The sequence below is a fragment of the Cibotium barometz genome, chromosome 16 (assembly GCF_041138505.1).
Source record: "Cibotium barometz isolate CiBa-2024 chromosome 16, ASM4113850v1, whole genome shotgun sequence".
NCBI classification, from domain to species: domain Eukaryota; kingdom Viridiplantae; phylum Streptophyta; class Polypodiopsida; order Cyatheales; family Cibotiaceae; genus Cibotium; species Cibotium barometz.
This window is the reverse complement of record NC_141061.1, coordinates 16948721-16959543: the sequence shown is the minus strand read 5'-3', so window position 1 is coordinate 16959543 and position 10823 is coordinate 16948721.

Genomic DNA, 10823 nt, shown 5'->3' with positions numbered 1-10823 from the left:
TTTTTCCAGGTTCGGTTTTGGAAGAACCGAGGGATTAGTCTCTTGTTCGGATATACATGGGTGAGGCCCCGAGTGAGGGACCCTGCCCCGCGCAAGAAGTGCTACTTCCGTTGCTAGCACCCCAGAATTTGTTACGCTATGGGGAGGGGATCTTTCACTAATATTCTCAATGTTTTCACTTCTCAACCTCTCTCAAGCTTAAGAAGTTTCAAATGGATTGTTTTTTAATGTAAATTAAGATTTCTAAAGAATTCTAATGATTAATCACAAAACGTTTATCTTTATGCTTAATTTAGGATGTTTTTATGTATATCTTTGACATTCCAAAAGAATGGATATTCCTATGACCAATTCTCAATTCAAAAATCAAACTCTATGCTAGTTAAGCTAAAGGTTAAAGAAATGGCTTTTTAATGCTTATATGCTAATAAAATTATGATTTAATTCTTTAAATTGGATTTAGGTCTAAATGATAGTGATTCTATCATAATAGTATTACAAAGTCTTATTCTTTCAAAAAAATTTGAAAATTTCAAGCGGAGCTATGGTAAAAGTTTTAGAAATTAATGCATAACTCATTTTTATGCATAATGTGAAAAGAGAACTTCCTACCATATTCTAGGATTAGTCATCCTATATTAAAGGAATAATTTTCATTACATTCACGGAAAACTAGTTTTTAGTTTTTATGCATAAATGATTAATTAGAGAAATGAGAAATTTTTGTTACTTATATTTTTATGCAAAAAGAGGAATTTCCATGATAATGGAGATCCATGTAATTAAATGGAAAAAGAGAAAAATTGATATATTAAAATAATAAATATTTTTAGAAGAATTTTAGATAAATTTATTTTTATGCATGAGAAAATTTAAATGATAAAAGAGGAATCCCATGACATTTGGAATTCAATCATTTTAAATGGTAAAAGTGAAACTCTTGTGGTAGAATTGAATTAATGGATATTTTTATTTAGATTTTAAAGAAGAATTTTAGATAAATTTATGCATGAGAAAATTTATTTTATGATAAAAGAGGAATTTCCATGACATTTGGAACTCAATCATTTAAATGGTAAAAGTGGAATTCTTGGTTTATTTGAATTAATGGATATTTTTATTAATTTAAAAAGAAATTTTAAATCAATTTATTTTATGATAAAAGAGGAATTTCCATGACAACTGGAATCCAATGATTAAATGAGAAAAAGAGAATTTGAAGCTTATTCAAAAAAAATAGATATTGGTATTTAGTTAAAAGAAGAAATTTTATGGTATTTAAGTAGAGAAAGAATTGAGTTAAATTTTGGTGTGACAAAAGAGAAATTTTCACCAAAATTCCACCTAGAGAATTAGGATTGATAAATTAAGTGGTAGAAAGAATATCTTTAGATATTTTACATGGTTAAATCACTAAATTGGTATTTACCCAAAATTAGATTAAATGGAAGAAGAGTATTTTTATTAAAATTCGATATTCTCATATAGAACCAATTCTTAATCTATTATGGGGTTAAGAAGGAAGAAATTCACAGTTGGAATTTCCTTACAGTTAGAACTTCAGTAGATGTTTATCTGAAGAAAATCCTTGGAATCAAAGCTAGAACTAAACCGACTGATTTTGGTTAGACCTTGACTATGAGAGGGACAGTCAGTAAACTACTTGTCCATCTCTCGATCTAAATCAAGCAAAAACCTCGTGAACCGATTCCAGTTATTAATACAAAGAGTAGACTATCGTTGAATTAACTAGTTTTCCCTTGACTGAAATCATCAAGAATCTAGCTGGACAATCAGTCAAATGATGGGTCGATTACCCTGATGAGAGATCAAGAATTCTCATTATGAAATTGGGGATTAAGTACAGAGGGTTTTGTGGAACCAATCTTAACTAGAAATTTTACTTGCATAGAACCTCTATTTTCTTTAAAGGAATGTTTTACGCCAAAATGCTGGAGGGAGGCTTGTTGCAATAGCTGGCGGCGGGGAGTGGTCGAGGGATGCTCACGGCAAAGTCTGCCGAGGTCTTGACCAGCCTCGGTACAGTTAAAATGGTGTGCTTCCGGTACGATGGGCGAGGACCAACGAAACGATCCATGAGTGAAGTGCTAGGACACCTAAGTAGGATCCTAGAGGGTTCTGAACTAAGTGCTACATAGGCTCACGGTTGCTAGGACACCCATGGGTGCGTCGAGGAAGATTTGAATGGACTAAAAATAATGACTTTTGTGAATCAAATTTTGATATTGGATCTCGTTGGTTGGCCAACTGGTCTTCAACAGAGAGTCCAGATGACATATTTTGTAATACAATGGACTCAAAATTTTGGAGGATGATGATCAGTAATATTATGATTTTCATTGAAGGATTGTTTTAAAGATAGCTGATTCTGTTATAATAGCAATTTCATATTGGGTGTGTGCGTGGTATGCCTACCTTAATTTTTGCATGAAACGCCGGCTAGGGGGCTTGGGAACTCTTTTCCTCGGTACCCAGGAAAAACACAACCAAATCCTTATAAAGGAATCCCACCAATACAGTGGTCGGTCGGTTGGCTAACCCATGGGCCGATTGGGGCTAGAGGCTGGATCAGGGGATTCCTGCAATACCATTAAGATAAGATTAGTTGCGTTAGTTAGATTAAGTCTTGATGAGAAGACCCTTGTTCTGTGGGAGGGAATCAACGGGTGTGCCTCGTTAAAGGAGAAAAAAAGCGGTGATTCTATGGAATCTTCTTTGATCTGACCATGTGACTTCATGTTCGATCGGACCAGTTTGAATAGTTAAAACCTTGACCCGTTAGATTAATTCTCCCGTTCAAAGATTTTCCCTGGAGAAATCGCCCATGCCTTCTAGGCGAGGGAAGTTTTTCTGGGTTCGTTTCGGAGACCGCTGGACTAGTCTCTTGTACGGACATCTATGGGCGAGGCCCCGAGTGTGATCCCTACCCTGCGTGAGAGGCTGACGTTGCTTCCGCCCCCATCAGCCCCCTCGAAGGGGGGGCACCGCAGAGGAGGTGGGGGTCTCATAGCTGGTATCAGAGCTTTGTTGAAAGCTAATAAGGAGAAATGAATTCTTATTAAAAATTTGTAATAAAAACTCAGAAAGAGCATTTACATATTGTATTTTCATTCCTTAAGCTTCATTAATGAAGATTTTAATCAAAGAATTTGATTTTATAGATGGAAGTTCCACACTTATCTGGTGTTCCCGACCTCACCCAGTCACAAGACATGATGGAAGTTTCACACTTGTCTGGTGTTCCCCAACCTCACCCAGTCACAAGACATGATTGCGTTTGCCTTCGAGCATCTCATCTCTTTCGCTAGCTCGAACGAGTCGAGCCAGACTTGCAGGCCATTTCAAGGATCTATATTTCCCTGACCCAGCGGAGAGACGATAGCACAAGAGGTTTGCAGGGCAGTATGTTCACACCTCTTGTGACCACCGTGCGATGCTAAGGTAGAATCTCTCATTAACCATGATTCTGATGAGGCTAATAGTCATACATGGTGTTATTGGCATGGAGAAACCATTGTGATACCAACCATCTAGATATGAATACCCAATCCTGGAATGATCTTAAAGCCTATCTAAGAATTGAATCAATTAACAATTAAAAATAAGTATCCTATTCTTAGGATTAATGAACTTCTAGATCGGTTAAGTGGGACCCAAATGTTCACAAAGATAGATCTCAAATTTGGGTACTACTAGATCAAAATCAAGGAACAGGACATCCCCGGAGACAGCATTCAATACTCGCTATAAGCATTATGAGTTCACAGTCATGCCATTTGGATTGACTAATGCCCCGGCAACATTTAATCATCATATGCAGGATATTCTCAGAGAATTCTTGGATGATTTTGTTCTTGTCTTCTTTGATGATATCTTGGTATACTCAAAGAATGCTGCAGATCATGAAGATCATGTGCGCAAAGTCTTAGAAATCCTAAGGAAACACCAACTCTTTGCAAAAAAGAGCAAGTGTTCCTTCTTTGTTAACCAGGTGGAACACTTGGGATTCATAGTATCAAAGGATCAGATTTCTCCTGACCTCGCAAAGATCCAAGTAGTCATAGAATGGCCAAAACCCAAGACGGTAAAGGAAGTCAGAGGATTCCTAGGATTAACTGGATGGTATAGGATCTTTATACCTAGGTATGCTCAGATAGCATCCCCTTTAACTAACCTTCTCAAGAAGAGTACTCTTTTTCGGTAGAGTGCAATGTGTTAGAGTGCCTTTGATAAACTAAAGACAGCCTTAGTAACCAAACCTGTCTTTTTCGGTAGAGTGCAATGTGTCAGAGTGCCTTTGATAAACTAAAGATAACCTTAGTAACCAAACCTGTCTTTAAATTGCCAAATTTTACCAAACCTTTTGAGGTAGTTACTGATGCCAGTGGGTTTGCTTTAGGCGGTGCTCTTATGTAGGAAGGTCATGCAATAGCCTATGAATCCAGAAAACTCAGAACACATAAGAGATATTATGCCGTCCATGACTTGGAGTTACTCTGAGGAGTTTATGCTCTGAAGTTGTGGAGACATTATCTTTTGGGACAAAGGTTCACCTTGATGACAGATCATCAAAGTATGAAGTGGATCTTCACCCAAAGGGATCGCAACGTGCGTGAAAGGAGATGGATCTAGACCCTGCAAGAATTTGATTTTGAAATCAAGTATTAGCGGCCTGGGGAAAGAAAATGTGGTGGCAAATGTACTCAGCAAAAAAGCCTCCTTGCTTGCAATTACACTGGTGTCAAATCCATTATGATCAGTGAAGCAAAGGAGAAAATCATGCAGGACAAATTCTTTTCCCCTATTGCCATCTTTTTGATGCAAGAAAGCAAGACTCCTCAAGAAATGAGTCGAGTTCTTGGGTACAAATTGGATGAAGGATGCATATATTATAATAATCGCCTATGTATTCCCAATGATGAGGGAATAAACGGAAGAATTCTGAGAGAAGCCCATGATAGCCTGATAGCTGGACATTCAGGGTTTATAAAAACCTATATGTCTGTGAAGAAAAGATTCTTCTAGCCAGGAATCAAAAAGGATGTACTTGATCATGTGTAGAAATGCTTAATGTGTCAAAGAGTCAAGGCAGAGAGAGTCAAGATGCTAGGAAAACTGTAGCCTCTAGACATTCCTCAGATGAAGTGGGAGTGTATCAGTCTGGACTTTGTCACTGGATTACCTTCAATGCAATCAAGTTACAACTCCATTATTGTGCTAGTTGATAGGCTAACCAAAGTTTCCCATCTGATTCCAGTGAAAGAAACATACACTATAGTGGATGTTGCCAGAGTTTTCCTTAAAGAGATCTTCATATTACATGGCTTGCCCAGGAGGATAGTAAGTGACAAAGATTCCAAATTCACATCAAAATTCTGGATTGCATTCTTCGAGGCAGTAGGAACTTTCTTGGATCTCAGCACAGCCTATGACCCCAAAACAGATGGCAAGACTGAGAGAGTGAACTAGGTAATAGAAGATATCCTTTGGTCATGCTGCGCGGCAAGGAACCCAAGAAGCGGTTAAGCCATTTGCATCTGGTTGAATTTGCTTACAACGCTTCTTATCATCGAAGCATTGGGATGAGTCTTTTCAAAGCTTTGTATGGACAAGATTGCCTTACACCGTTGACTTGGTCTGACCCATTAATCAAAGTCGAGATGTCTAGACAGATGCTTGATGACATGGACCAGCAAATGCAATCAATCCCTAAAGATATAAAGGTAGCCCAAGCTAGGCAAAAGCAATACGCAGATAAAAAGAGATCATAGAGAGAGTTTGAAGAATGAGATATGGTCTTCATTCGAGTACGACCAAAAAGAAGTTCTTTATCCTTAGGGAAGTACAAGAAGATCTCTCCCAGATACTATGGGCCATATGCTGTTACAAAGAAAGTGGGCGATCTAGCCTATAAACATCTTCTGCCTCCCCATCTCAAGGTACATAATGTATTCCATGTCAGTTTGCTTAAGAAATATGTACCCAGTCCAAGTCACATGCTTGATGATGAACAATTGATTTCTCTGACTTAAGGTACTCCAACCTCAGGAAATCCTTGATGTTCGGGAGAAGATTCTCAGGAGCAGAGTCCTCAGAGAATTTTTAGTAAAGTGGAAGTTCTTCCCTCTAGAAAACGCCACCTAGGAGAAAGAAGAAGAGTTGGCAAAAGATTACCCCCACTTTGTGAGATGAGGACATCTCACGTTTTTCAAGTGGGAGATGATGTAAGATTCCTCCTCAGCCTAAATAATGAATAAGCTTTACTTCAATCCCCTGTAATCATTCCCTATTTCTAAATACAAGAAAATATTATTTTTCCTTGTTTTTGTTTAGAGAGAAGAAAAATTCTAGAGAGAGGTAATTCAATATTAAGATATTTTTGGATAAACAAATTCTCTTGATTTTAAAATTATAGTTCTCTGAAACAGAAGTTCAAAATAAATTCTCCAAGGTGCATTAGGAATCAATAAAAAATGATATAAGTGACCTTAGCCTAAGGGTCAAGATTTTTAAAAATTTTTAGACTATGGTCCAATTAAGGTTCTTATGGGCCAATAAGATTAGTCCAAGTGTTGGGATGAGATAAATCCAATGAATAAAAGAAAATACCCAAAAATGAATAAATGCTCACATAAGATGAAGAGTTGACTAAATACAAGGTATATTAGTTAAAAATTATGAGATATTACTAAAAAAAATGAGATATTTTGGAGGAATGATGAATTTTTGACACCTTGGTATAGTAAGGAGGGGGAGACATTTGAGGTAGGCACCCCCTTCACATGTGTGGGGGGGTTTTAATTCAAAAATATTAAGATATTTTTATCTCTTCTCTCTCCTGAATCAAACTAGATCAAAATGGGAGACATTTGAGGTAGGCACCCCCTTCACATGTGTGGGGGGGTTTTAATTAAAAAATATTAAGATATTTTTATCTCTCCTCTCTCCTGAATCAAACTAGATCAAAATGGGAGCTAAACTGGTCCAAATCTTGTCCAAATTCAACCAAATTGAAGCTGGAAAATTCTAGAACTTAGTTGGACTCAGTTAGTGGCCTCACTCACCTATAAATAGACCCTCATTATTTTGTATTCTCATCTGTGAACTAGACCATGCCAGTATTACATTAAAATAAGCATATTTTCTACATGCATAAGTCTTGTAAAATAAAGGTCTTCTTGATAGCCCTCCTCAGTGGGGGGAACCATTTGATGAGGGAGAAAAAAATGGATGGGATGGCCTCTACACCCCAGCCACTTTCCTAACTCACTAAGGGCTACTAGGGGAAGGTCTTCCCTAGCAACCAAGGAGGAGGGGAGGCACCACCTAGCAAAACAAGGGTGGGCTAGGACACCTACACAAAGACGTGGTCATTCACAATGAGAACAAATGAGCAATAAAGTAGGACATGACCCCAAATGGACATCACCTCCAATACACAACTCAAAATCTCCCAAAATAAATGCTAAAGAAACACATGAAATCCATGAAAGAGGAATGGAGTGATCATTTATTCAAAGGGTTCCTTATGTACAAGCTTTGTCATAGGGTAGAGAGAATGGGAGGAGAGAGTGAGAAATTGAGTGACATGAGAAAGGATACCTCCACTCCAAAATAGAATAATCCCCCAAAGCCATTGACACCTCATGATGTTTTCCCTCAATTACTTGGGCTATGATGTGTAACCTTCCCAAAAGTGGAGTTGCCCTACGCATGATGGTGCTGAAAATTCACACTATGAAGTGCTTGTGCAGGCTTTATTTTATGCTTCACTAGACATGATGATTTTGTGCAACATGATTCCCTTGAATTCTAACTAGTATTCCCTAATTCCCAAAAGGTGGGAATGGTGAGGTGATGAGGGTAAGGATGCATGGAATTATGAGAGTATTGATGCTAGGTGCAAGATTTCCATGGTGTTTCATTCACATCCTAAGTGACATATTTGATGATTTCTTGAGAGCTAATGAGGGTGGGATTCATGTGGGTGCGATGAGAGTGCGAGAGAGTGTGCGTGGGTGGGGAACAAGAGAGAAAGAGAAGGTGTGAAAGTGGCGATGGGTGGGTGGGTGTGTGCATAGTTGCCGAGAGAGAGAGAGAGAGAGAGGAGAAGTGCTCACAATCGAGAAAAGGGGTGAATGTGTGGGGGTGTGTGAGTGTGAGAAAAGGGGTGAAAGTGGCGATGGGTGGGTGGGTGTGTGCATAGTTGCCGAGAGAGAGAGAGAGAGAGGAGAAGTGCTCACAATCGAGAAAAGGGGTGAATGTGTGGGGGTGTGTGAGTGTGAGAAAAGGGGTGAATGTGTGGGGGTGTGTGAGTACGTGGTCACTCACATGAAGGCCATGAGGAGGAGATAGAGAAGAGGGAGGGCCATAAGGGTGGCCCCCTTGCTATTATAGCATGTACCAACTGCTCACACAATCGAGCAAGGGAGAGAGGAACCGAGAGGGAGAGAAGAGAGCGAGGATTCATCTGTTCAGGCTATCGAGAGAGGAGAAGGAGGAGGGGGTCCTGTTGCTTGCTCCCAAGAGCACAAGAAGAGAGCATGGGAATAGGTCCTTCTCTACAGAGACGAGGAAGAGGGATATCATGGTGGGGGGGCCATGTGGCTGCCACATGGTTTGAAATTTTTATGTTTTTAATTTAAACACCACCCCCTCTATTAAGAGGGTGGTCCCACATTGAGAGAAAAGAGAAGACTAAAAAAGGAAATTCAATTGTGTATACATAAGCACGTTGATGTGTCCAAGAGAACCTATCTTTATAGCCCCGTTCAAAACACACCATTGTGAGGAGGAAACTATCACCAACACCACAACCCAGCACAAACACCAAAAGAGGACGCCAATAAACCCAGTTGCCATCCCCTGATCCTTAGCTGACATAATTGAACACTTCAGTACCCTCCTAACCTCCCTATTCAATCGAGCTACCTACTCAAACTATCCTCTCAGGTCAGCTCTCACATCTAGCACCTCTTATTCTCTAGCTAAAAGCCCCTCCTGACCTCAGCTAACTCCGAACTAACCAAAATAGCTTCCAGTTGCCCCACAAAAAAGTCTACAAACTCTTGATTGAGGGTGTTGATAATAATAATTAGCATTAAAAGAAAACATAATAACACTACAGATAATTGAAAATAGAGAGTACGATTCCATTAGTTTGATTCCTCTTAAATAGGCTTTGGGTACATGAGGCTAGCAAGTGATTAGGCACTAATCTTTCTCCATAATCCCCTCCTCTATTAACTCCTTAATTTTCTCCACCTCTTTCCTCCAAGAATGGTGGATGAAGGCGTGTTGATTATGGTGGCTTTTATGACCTTATTACATGAGTAAAAGGAGCCAATGCATGAGTTGGGTGGAGACCCAACACTCCCATCAATCTCCCCTTTGAGGGCTACATGGCCAAGTGAGAGACAATCTGGGCTTAGACATATCACATAACCTACATCATCAGTGGTTAGAGGTGATTTGACATGTGGAAAATGGAGAGCATTGCATGGCTTTAAAATCATATGATGCCTCTTCATCATCATAAGAGGAATTTACATGATTTCATAGTGCAACATTTGCTTCAAGTGTAGAGGTGCTAGCAACGTTTGCTTCAAGTGTAGAGGTGCTAGCAATGTTTGCTTCACCCTTGTTGTTGTAGCATTTTTCTGCAAGATGTCCTAGCTTTCCACATGTTGTGCATTGAAGCTTTGGTTTATCCTTGTGATAACAATTCTTTATAAGATGGCCAATCCTACCACAATGAGTGCATTCAAGAGGTTTGACATTCTTCTTTTGATTGACATATGCTTTATCCATCAGCTTCTCTTCAGAGGCTTCATGTCGTAGTTGTTTCTTTTTATATTCTTCCATAAGAGAGGACTCCGAATCTTGAATTTTAAGATTTGGAACATTCAGAAGTGTAGTTATAATATTATCATATTCTTCAACACGTATACTGTTTAGCAATAAAGCTATTGTATCTTCATCATTGACAGGTGCCTTGATATTTGCTAGTTGTGCAAGGAGAATTTTTATCTTATTAAGATGATTGGGAAAGGATTCTCTAGTCATCATAGTGTGCCTAAAGATTTGTAACTTCATATTTATCTTTGAATTCTTTCCACTAGCACCAAAGAGTCTATCAAGATTTTCCCATGCTATTTTAGCTGACTCTATGTTTGAAATATGATGCAAATATTGATCACCAAGCCCAAGTGCTAAAATAGCAAGTGCTTTAGTGTCACAGAGTTCCCATTGTGCTTTTCCTTCCCTTGTGGTAGGTCAATCATTTTTAAATGTAGTAATTACTTTCCACAAATATTTCTTTTGAAGGATAAACTTGTGCCTAGTTTTCCAAGTATGAAAATTTTCCCCAATAAATCTTTTTAACTGTGAAGTTTTAGACATGATGGCAAGGTCTTACTTGAGAGACTCTCTTCAAGCAGTGTCTAATGCCTTGCATAAGGATACTAAGTTAAAAAGAGATTAGTTATCCATTCCAGTTCCATACAAATGCATATTTGTGGCAAGAAAATCACCTAAACCAATATATTTGGCATAGTTAAAATACCATGGTTTTCTATCGAGCCTTGATTTTGATTTCTTAATCACTCTTTTCCTAGGCTTAAGAGTTTATTTAGCTAGCTAATTTACAGAAGCTTTTGAGTCAGATGGAATTTGTATGATTTCTTGACATGAGCAAGTCATATCATTAGTAATTCAAAGAGTATTGCAAAGAGTGTTCAAAGACTTGCCCTTCAAAGAAAATCACCTTGTATTTTGTTGTTGAAGATGTGGGTGAGTTGAGC